The sequence below is a fragment of the Alosa alosa genome, chromosome 7, assembly GCF_017589495.1.
Source record: "Alosa alosa isolate M-15738 ecotype Scorff River chromosome 7, AALO_Geno_1.1, whole genome shotgun sequence".
In the NCBI taxonomy this organism is placed as follows: domain Eukaryota; kingdom Metazoa; phylum Chordata; class Actinopteri; order Clupeiformes; family Clupeidae; genus Alosa; species Alosa alosa.
Window position 1 is genome coordinate 55,849 of NC_063195.1, and position 10,966 is coordinate 66,814.

Here is a 10,966-nt window from a genome sequence, read left to right on the forward strand (position 1 = left end):
AGTACCTTTCTTAGCCACAGTTAATTTTAGTGGTGATATGTGTTATGGACATTGTTATGCACATTATTGACTGCAGTTTATTCTCATCAATGTCAGTCCATGAATGCATATTGATCAGTTGTTAACTAATACTGTAGGCCTAGAAGTTGCATTTGAAAATGTTACTGTTGTAGGCTTTTTGTTTTTTATTTCAGCCACACTGTTTTAAAGTAGTTAGGACCATTATTTCACACCAATTTTGAATAAGCCATAGCCTACTGCAATACCGATTTCATGGTTGCACCATGCACATGTTCGCTGATTATGTGGCCCTCAGTAACCTATAAATTCAATGATGTGGCCCTCTATGAAAATGAGTTTGACACCCCTGCTCTAAAATATCTGTCCTGGCCTGGTTGTAACGGATTGTGGCCAAATGACAGAAGCGCGGAGAACCCTCCTTTGTCTACCAAAAGTGTTACTTTGTGCTCAAGGCCCCCACTGCTTGTGAAAGAAGGGGGGGGGAGGGGGCTTAACGTGAAAAGCTTAATGTCCCAAAACGGCAACAAGTCATAATGGTAGGCTACAGGAAGTGGGGAGGGTATGGGATGACCAGAGCCGTCTTGGCTGTGCTATTCAGAAAGCATCTTCTATTGTCTTTCCAGGCACACAGCTCGTTATAGCCTATCGAGTGCCTTAACAGATAGGCTCTGCTCTTGGTTTGGCCTCACAGCTTAACTCAACCCTCTTGTTGCTTGCAGTTTGTTAAATAAAGCGATGAAGATTACATTATTTATTTCTGATTAATTGCGTCTTTTTGGGAGGAGTTTTGGGAGCGTTAGTCAAAAAGACCCCTTCCTCGCCAGCAAGACATTTTTCTATGACCCTCCAAAGTGATTGAGAAAAAACGCATGACCCTCCCCAGTCCCAACAATTTAGACTATTGATGCCTTCTGTAGGCTACTGGGTCAATTTGGGAGCTTGCATGCTACGACTCCTTCCTTGAAATGCCTTGAAAAGGCTGTCGTTTGCACAATTTCACAATAATCACCGGGACCGAAACAAACCTGTCAACTTTTCCCGGGTTTATCGCGTATTTTAATATAAGAGTGTGCGGTGGCCACCTCTTTTTATATAGGGTATAAGATATATAAACTCATGCTATTGTATTATCATATATGTTTGGTAATGGCTCAGCTTTCTCTGATTGTTCTACTGACTTGGAAACTGCATCATGGAAACAGTAAGTCAAGTCGCATCAAAAATAGTAGTGGCAGAACTCCAAAGTGACACCTTGTGGTTGTTTGTGTCAACTGCAGTTTGTGCCATTTCTGCTGAGAAAATGGGGTGCGTGATTCCTGAAGGAACCCGTCCAAACTTAACTGGGACCCACTGTATAGTGATTGGAAGTTTTTGTATATAGGGTGCATAGAGAAACTGTAAATAATCTTGATGTATCAGTGTTTCCCCTAGAAATTTTTCCAGCAGCGGTGCTGTTGATCGTAGCACCCCCCCCCCCCCAAAAATTTTTTTGAAAAAATCACTCCTTAAATGGTGACTTCTGGTGGATTTTTTTGAGATTGAGTGTTACAAATTATGACATAACCATCAACACAAGCATTTACAAAGCATGATTATTGCAGTACTTGAACAGGATTATTCATGTTTTTCTTTCACCTTTTTCATTTACATTATTAGTAATTAGCCACTGTACAACTGTACACTGTAGGCCTCTGTACAAACTATTACTATTTAGAATTATTTATGATACATGATACATTCAAAAATAATTGATGTCGTTGTTGTGCATGGTGCATAAGAATATGTGGATGAAATGAATTATGTTTTCCATGTCATTTGGTAAAATAAATGCTCAAAAAGCTTTGGTGAGCTCTACAGGAATTACAAACTATCTCCAGATGTAAATGGTTGCGTATCCTATTACTCAAATTCAATTAAACCCTAGCCTGACGTTGTCATACTCAAATTCTAGTTAGAATATGAGTCTGATACTGCTCCATTGGGACGTAATTATGGGGCGTGTTTCAACCGATACAGGGGGGGAATGCCTCTGCACTCAATTGGATAGACCTAACCAATCAGAGCAACAAAATAGCTTACCATGAGGTGTAGGAAGAAAACACACGAACCATCCTTCTTCTCCTATATCCCCTCCGTTTTTAAAAATAATTCTGTTGAACAGTGATATGCTACAAACATGTTGAACAGCTGGGAAAGGCTGTCGCAAATCCCTCAAACAGGTGGTCAATCAGAGATCTCAAACAAACGAGGGAACATGTCACAATGCAACAGCACTGTTTTCCCTTGATGAAAGTGAAACCACCAGTTTTCCCACATCTCAACTTTGGCCAAAGTTTTTAGAAATAATCGTTTTCAGTGATACAACCTCATTAAATAATATGAATTTTCCATATGGGGTCTTAAAAGCCATGTATCCTTCTAGTCACAGCGTTTTTGTTTCAAACATAAGCCTAATTTAAGCGTGCTCCAATGACGTGATAGACCAGGCACTGTTGCTCACCTGTCCATCATCGTAAAGCCTGATTTGATTGGTCCGCCAGATTTAGGGCGCGCATACTTCCACCACAATGGAGCAATGCCAGACCGAACTTCCCGTGGGGCGGGACTAAGTTCGGAATGGCACCCAGGATAATTAAACCCACCAATAGGCTAGCTAGACCTTAGTTTCACAGCCTAGGTATTTTAGCAACACAGGGCTTGAAAGCATAGCCTGTATCACAAACAAAAATGAAGCAATGCGTGGAATTTATCTGGGAATAGGCTACTGAAGGTAGGGGCGAGCTACCTCACTGGCGTGTTTAATTTGGTTCCTTGGTTAACATAATGTAGGCTACGTTTTTTGCACAAAATTGCATCTGCTAATAAACTTAAACATAAACACAAACAAGCATGATCTCCTGTGGAATCCCCTGACTGCCTTCAAGCGTTAGCCTACTATTATTTGTTGACATCAAACCTGAACGAACGGCAGCTTTTCCTGAAGTTCTTGGCGGTGTTTTTTTTTTTTTTTTTTTTTTTTTTTTTTGAAACTAGGTAACTTTTTTTTGCAGTGCCGCTTGAATTCCAGGAGCGGCGCTACGCCACTGATGAATACATTGTAGGGGAAACACTGTGTATTGTCATACTCACATAGCTTTCTGGCAGTATCTCACAACTGATACCAGTCTGTATCGTCCCTCCTCTGATGTTTTGTATTTGCTCAGGTCCAACTCATCCAGCACCTCCTCAGACATCAAAAGCATGTGGGCCAGTGCTGAACAGTGGCCAGGTGACAATTCACCTGAGAAGCCATCCGGAGATATCAGATATTTTTGGACTTCTTCATGTAGGGAATGATCATTCATTTCAAACAAGCAGTGGATAAGATTGATGTATCTCTCAGGAGATGGGTTCTTCCTCTTGAGTTCCTTGATATATTGACATGTTTTTTTGATGGTCTCTGAGCTACTGTGTGTGTTTGTCAGCAAGCCTTGCAAGAGGGCTTGATTGCTCTCCACTGAGATGCCTACAAGGAAACGGAGGAATAGGTCCAGGTGTCCATTTTTGCTATCCAAAGCTTTATCCATTGCTCTCATCAATAACTCAAACAAGTCAAAATAAGATGTGATGTTCAGAAAAGAGACAAACACATGCAGTGCAGCAAGAAACTCCTGGATGCTCAGATGCACAAAGCAGTAGACCTTCTTGTGGTGGAACACACATTCCTCCCTGAAGATTTCAGTGCACATACCAGAGTACACTGAGGCTTCACTGACATCAACTCCACACTCTCTCAGGTCTTCCTCATAGAACATGAGATTGCCATTTTCCAGATGCTTGAAAGCCAGCTCTGCCAGCTTCAATATGACACCCTTGTGTGATTTGAGGAGGCTCTGTCTATCTGTCTCACTTCCCTCTTGATACTTCTGGTTCTTCCTGGTGGTCTGGATGAGCAGGAAGTGTATGAACATCTCAGTCAGAGTTTTGGGGGCTTCCTTCCCATCATCCTGTTCCAGTATCTGCTGAAGGACAGTGGCTGAGATCCAACAGAAGACTGGCATGTGGCACATAATGTGGAGACTCCTGGTTGCCGTAATGTGTGAGATGATTCTTTTGGCTTGATTCTGGTCACTGATCCTTTTCCTAAAGTACTCTTCCTTCTGTGGGTCATTGAACCCTCGTACTTCTGTTAACTGACTGATGCACTGAGAAGGGATCTGACTGGCTGCTGCTGGTCGGGAGGTTATCCAGAGGAGAGCAAAAGGAAGCAGAGTTCCCTGAATGAGGCTCGTCATCAGCACATCCACTGATGATGTTTCTGTCACATCAGACAACTTTTGGTTGCCTTGGAAATTCAGTGGAAGTCGACTTTCATCCAGACCATCAAAGATTAACACAATGTGGCAGTCTTTGTATTCACCATCCTGTACCTCCCTAAGCTCAGGGTGGAAGTCAAGCAGGAGCCTGTGAAAACTGTACTGATCATGTTTGACCAAATTCAGCTCCGGAGGCAGGCACAAACATGAAATCTACATCCTGGTTAGCTTTCTCTTCAGCCCAGTCAAGGATGAACTTCTGCACAGAGACAGTTTTCCAATGCCAGCAATCCCCTTGGTCATCACAGTTCTGATGTGTCTCTCCTGTCCAGGTAAGGGCTTGAAAATATCATTACAGTTGATTGATGTGTCTTCTCTAGTTTGTGGCCTGGATGCTGACTCTACCTGCCAAACCTCATGCTCATTATTCACCCCTTCACTCTCTCCCTCTGTGATGTAGAGTTCTGTGTAGATCTTGTTCAAGAGTGTTTGAGTCCCTGACCTTACAATGCCTTCACATATGCTCTCAAACCTCTGCTTCATACTGGCTTTATGGGTCATCAGTACTCTGGTCAGGACATGGTCATCTGTATGGAATAAAAAAGATCATTTTAATACAACTAAGTGCATTGAACAATGAACATTAAATTGTAATAATAATTATGTTTCTTAGAGAAATTACTTTTATGATTCAGACCTGCAAACTCAGAGGGCTGAAAATATCATATTATTATAAACTGTTAGTGATGCAGTTTCGTTACAGTCTTTGTGTTAGTGATGCTGCTCTGGCCTAAGTTCTTGTTTTTGTTTATCCTGACAACATGTACCTTTGTTTACCTTGAACTGTCATGTGATTTTGTGTACCCATGTGGTTTTGTTTGAGTTTGCCATGTGCTTCTGACTCCACCCCTCTCTTTGTTTGAATTCCTGCCATTTAGTAGACTCACCTGTTCTTTGTTTGCCTGATTAGTTTGTGGGTATTTAAACCTTGACGTTTAAAGGGCGGGTTTCAGCAGATCTGAAAAAATTCTCCGGTTCTACGCGATAAGTGAATAACCCAGCAGCCAGACCAACGGATACCTTGTCTAGCTAAGGAGGTGTGGGCCTGGTTAGTACTTGGATGGGAGACCTCTTTGGAAAATTAGGTTGCTGCTGGAAGTGGTGTTGGTAGGTGGTCAGTAGGTGGCACTCTTCCCTCTGGCCAAAAAGATCGATCCCAGTGCAGTGATGGGGACACTGTACCATAGAAGATGCCGTCCTTCGGATGAGACGTTAAACCGAGGTTGTTGACTCACTGTGGTCATTAAAGATCCCATGGCACTTATCGCAAAGAGTAGGGGATTCCCTGGTGTCCTGGCTAAATTACCAACCAGTGGGGTATACTACGAAGCACATTAGACATATCTAGGCTATGTAGACATATCAAGGCTTCACAAAGCTTTGACTCAGGGGTATACTTTAAGTGATACTACGATAGCAGTTATGTGATATATTTGTCAAACTAGGCTTTCAGCTCAGATCTGTGTGAGTTCTCGGTGTTGGGATGACGTTGGCCAATCGTGAAACGTGGAGATGCAAAAGACCGCCTATATTAAAAAACAATTACTTTTGCATTTATGAGCGATAGTGTAATCTACACTGCGGTCATTTTTAGTGTCTAGCCTATAACATCAAATAAGTCGATTGTCATCAGATGTTGTATGGTATGCACGTCCATAGTGGATATTTGCACGCACAACACTATTAAAGCGCATTCGAGATCCAAAATGTTTGTAGAGGCGGAGTTCCACCTGTAAGATATATGACAGAATCCTACACGTGAGATAACTTTGTTTTTCAAGACAATTGATTGGTCAGTGGGTGGTAGATTACAAGATTTGAGCTATAACTTAGCACATAACCTCCTCCTGACCAGGTTTAGTTGCGAGCATAAGATACCATGGTGATATAGCGACGCTAAAATAGATCCACTTTCATGTCACAGCATACCCTGACTTTGAGCGCAACATACCTCGCTAACCCCCTAATCGAGATTCGTAGTATACCCCACTGGCTCATTCAATCTGGCCCCCTAATCATCCCCTACTGTAATTGGCTCATTCACTCCCTCACTCTCCACCTCAAGCTGGTGTGTGGTGAGCGTTCTGGCGCATAACGGCTGCTGTGCATCACCCAGGTGGGTGCTACACATTGGTGGTGGTTAGTGAGGTCCCCCTTTCCATGTGAAGCGCTTGGAGTGTTGAGAAAAGCGCTATATAAATGTAACTTGTTGTTGTTGTTGACCCAATTGACCAAAAAAACGGCGATTGTAACCGAAAAGTGACAAGTTTGCAGGTGTGATGATTGTGTCTGGGCCCTGCTCTTGGCAGCATGTGTTTAGAAAAGCACTTTATGACTCACCTGTTAGTTTGGCCCTTTTGATTTGAGAGTTTATAATAGGTTGTGTTCTGGATCTATTTCTGCACTGGGGACAGTTGTGGTCTTCTGATGGACCAGACTGGCTCCAGTAGCTGCTGATGCACTGGCTGCAGAAACTGTGTCCACAGCTGGTGATGACTGTGTCCCTCAGTAGCTGCTCACACACTCCACACCTGGACTGATCCTGCATCTGGATATTCTGCAAAACGCTGAAGAGACATCAATACACAAAATGAAAAAATACTCACTTAATCATGAAGTAGGCCTGCACGATTCGGGGAAAAATATGAAATATGATTTTTTAGCCTAGAATTGATATCATGATTCTCTGCCACGATTTTCCCCCCTCAAAGTGTAATATTTATTGCACACATGAACCATGACAAAACAAAACAATTTGGCAGTTTGACAGATTTTGGCACCTATAGCACATTGTGCATCATCACCACAAGCCTGTAAACATAGAGGCTTCAATGAATAAAGAAAATACTGGCCATTTAAGTACAGTATGCTACCAAAAATAGTAGCCTACATATAACACATTGAACTAAATATGGTCCTGATACAGGCTCTATCTGAACTCCTTGAACTTGCAATGTTCCAGGAAGATAGGTTTACATAGGCTGTTTTTAGGCTGTCCCTATTTGATCACAGGTCCAAGAAAATGCCTTAGAGTGGATATAACGTCAATGCATTCTAGTTATATTCCGTTATATTTCATGTAGCCTACTTTATTTCATGTTTTGTTTCCCAGTATGTGTAACCTGCGTTGTGTTGAACCTGCGCGATTCAGCCTGGCACACGCCCGGACTCGAACCCGCGAACAGCAGCACCTCGGATCGGGAGGCGAGTGCGCTAACAATTGAGCGAATAGCCCAGGCTACTGGCTCGCATGCCAGCAGCACTCTTGAGGCGTCAGGGAGTGAGGTTTACCAACGTTCCACAAGCACAGCTAAGCTAGCTGGCATCCGTTACATATGCATTGCAATTCATTTACGCATTTTGGGCTATTATTAGTTTGTTTTGCATTTTGAAACAATATGGTTTGAATAATTAGCTTAGGCAAGCCTAGGCCTACTCTGATGATGAACAATATGCTACGGGATATGCCCATTGAAAAAATGTATTCGTTTATTTAGAAAAAGACACCGTAGATGTGAAAGTAGCATATCCTAGCCCGGTATAAAAGTCCATGTCTACTCATCATCAATGTAATGCATATGGAGGACATGATATCATGCATGACTGGTCTACGTGACATCACAAGATAGGTGTAATTGGTTGTGTAATTGTCAGGCAAATCATACAGTAAATGCTATCTCATGTTACAGCAGTCTATGAAGCCTACCGGATATAATACCGCAAAATCACGTTTCATGTTTTTTTTATTTTTACATCACGTTAATATAAACGTTGTGCGCATAACGTCACGGTGACCATTACAGGACGTCCCCTCAAAGTCTCGGGGACGTCTTTTAGATGTCCCGAACACAGGTCCGCGGGACGTCAAGGGAACCATACACAATGTCGAGGATGTGACGTTCACCAGGGGACCTTTAGAGGACGTCGCCAGGACTTTATTTTGTTTACTGGGTAAAGTAACTAAATTACAGTAGCGCATAGCTTTATAATTCGTTACCCCCATCACTGCTAGTAGGCTACCTGTGTTTTAATCAACATCAATTTTGTCGCACTAGTTCGACGATGCTGCAGCCTCCAAGGCTTTCAAACTACCTTAGCCTACTGGAGTCGCTCCACTAGTGAAACACATGACTAAAAGGCTCTTTGTCATTGGCCGAGGGTGAAGCCCTGAACTTTGTGAGAGAAGGGAGAGCATTGCAGTGCTTGGGAGCGCTTTAACACTCACAGGAAAAAGTAGTAGCGTTTGTGATGCAGTCGGCCCGTAAAATTAAATGAGAATCAAAGTCATATAAAAATTAAATCGCGCACAGGGGTGAATCGAGGTCACGATTTTATAACGATTTATCGTGCACGCCTATCATAAAGATCAAGAGCTGTATAATGGCAAGTCCACATGCATACACTTGAACACACACACAAACACATACACACACACACACACACACACACACACACACACACACACACACACACACACACAAACACTATGATAAAGGCATAAGCCAAAGAATAAGCCAAAGACTAGTTTCTATAGAACTCTGAGTTGCAACTTTTGAATGTCAATTATGAAGATGCATGTTGACAGCAACAACAATGACTAATTTATCCAGCGTAAAAAAAAAGAAGATACATAAAGGTATATCTTGAATCTAAATATCAACCATACAGATGCCAGTGCAATTTCAAATCAATACTAGACATGGTTTTACTGTACTGATGATAATGTGCTTGCTGCCAAGGAACCAGTTTCCACTTTAGAATGGGAGCCAATCTCCCAGTTATTAAGTGCTATTTCACACAGCAACCTGGGCAGTGAAATGCAGCAATGAGGTTGAGCCATACACTTGCTTATTCTACAACTGTTCTCCTACTATTTGGGATTTATTCAGACAGTATAAAAGTAGGTTATGCATATTCTATTTTGGTACTTACTACTAAGTAGTATGTAGAGATCAAGGCTTACAAGGTCATTATTAAGATCATCGTCATGAACAAGAAATTTGTGAATACACACCTAACAAATGGTTAATGTTGCCTAACACATGCCTTACAAGTCACTAATACAGGTATTAATTAGGTATGTATTGGTGGCTAACATGTGAACCTTAAAATAAAGTGTTACCATATAAATTATATTATAGTATATTATACATACATACACAGCCTAAACACGCATGTTAAACATTATGATGCTCCGGACCTTTGCTTGAGGAAATTTTCTGTAACTGGACCTCGCTGAAGATTAATTGAATACCCCTGGTTTAGAGTAATATAAATTAGATATAAATATATGCAGTATACAAAAACATCTGACTTAATACTTTTGGGGCAGCCGTGGCCTACTAGTTAGTGCTTCCGGACTTGTAACGGAGGGTTGCGGTTCGAACCCGACCAGTAGGCGGCTGAAGTGCCCCTTGAGCAAGGCACCTACCGTAACACCTCACTGCTCCCGGCTGCTGTTGTTGCAGGCAGTTCACTGCACCGGGATTAGTGTGTGCTTCACCTCACTGTGTGTTCACTGTGTGCTGAGTGTGTTTCACTGATTCACGCGGATTGGGATAAATGCAGAGACCAAATAACTAGATGTACGCATAGCGGTACAAAATATGACCGCCGCTCAGTCCTGTACATCCGTTCATGAAAATAAATCACACTTCAATTTGTCTCCATATTTTACTCCATCCCCACTCTTGAAACTTTTGTGTATGCTTATTTGGCATGCCTGAGTGTGTGTGTGCGGCTGCACAGAAAGTACCCTACTGGTGCTGAAAAGGTGAATAGATTGTAGAATAGCCAAAGAAGATGTAGAATTGTTATAAAACCTTTAAAATCTCTAAACAATCACAAGTAGGGCAGTTCATCACAGTTCATCCATTGCAACTGGATTGATGAAAGGTCACTTACACCTGTAGGCTACATTGTATTTGGGAAAAGCAAAAGGTATCAGCATAATGTTATTTATTTATTTATTTTTTATGTATTTATAAACAAAAACCATCTCTGTCAGTTCCATGCCGTTTTCAACAGCTATCAAAAACAAAGGTCATTTTTGGATGGATGGATTTTTTGTGAATGTTTCTTCTTCTACATAAGATTTTAGTCATCTTTAGTTCATGTAATACTTTATTGTCAATGCACAAATTAAGTAACAGTAGTCTGAAGCGTTATTGTTAATGCACAAATTAAGTAACAGTAGCCTAGTCTGAAGCGAAATGCTGTTTTACATCTAACCAGTGGTGCAAATAACTGACATGTCCAAATGGGCCTTGATGAAATCGTTAAGCTAGACTGTTCATACACATTTTAGCGGGCCAAAGTTGAAACTTTTGTCGTTATTGTTAGTGCAAATATAGGCTGATTCATGTTCCCTTGCATTGTTTAACTGAGGTCCATGGCTAGTCTGGCTTTCATCAGACCAAGCTCAATCTTTTAAGAAATCAAAAAATAAATAGCGGGCAGATCAGGCTGGGTTCACCCAGCCTAGTCCATAGGCACCCGATATTGTTTAATTTTCGATTGAGATATACTGCGCTCTGGCTATTCTAAATGCAAAATGCATCAGGGAGTTATGACAAAGCGGTAACTAACAA

At 41.7% G+C, this 10,966-nt stretch overlaps 1 pseudogene; it reads right to left on the bottom strand.

Moving 5' to 3' along the window:
* LOC125297503 overlaps positions 1-6,924 on the bottom strand; it is a 59,952-nt pseudogene extending 53,028 nt beyond the window's left edge.
* Positions 6,925-10,966: the final 4,042 nt, after the last annotated feature.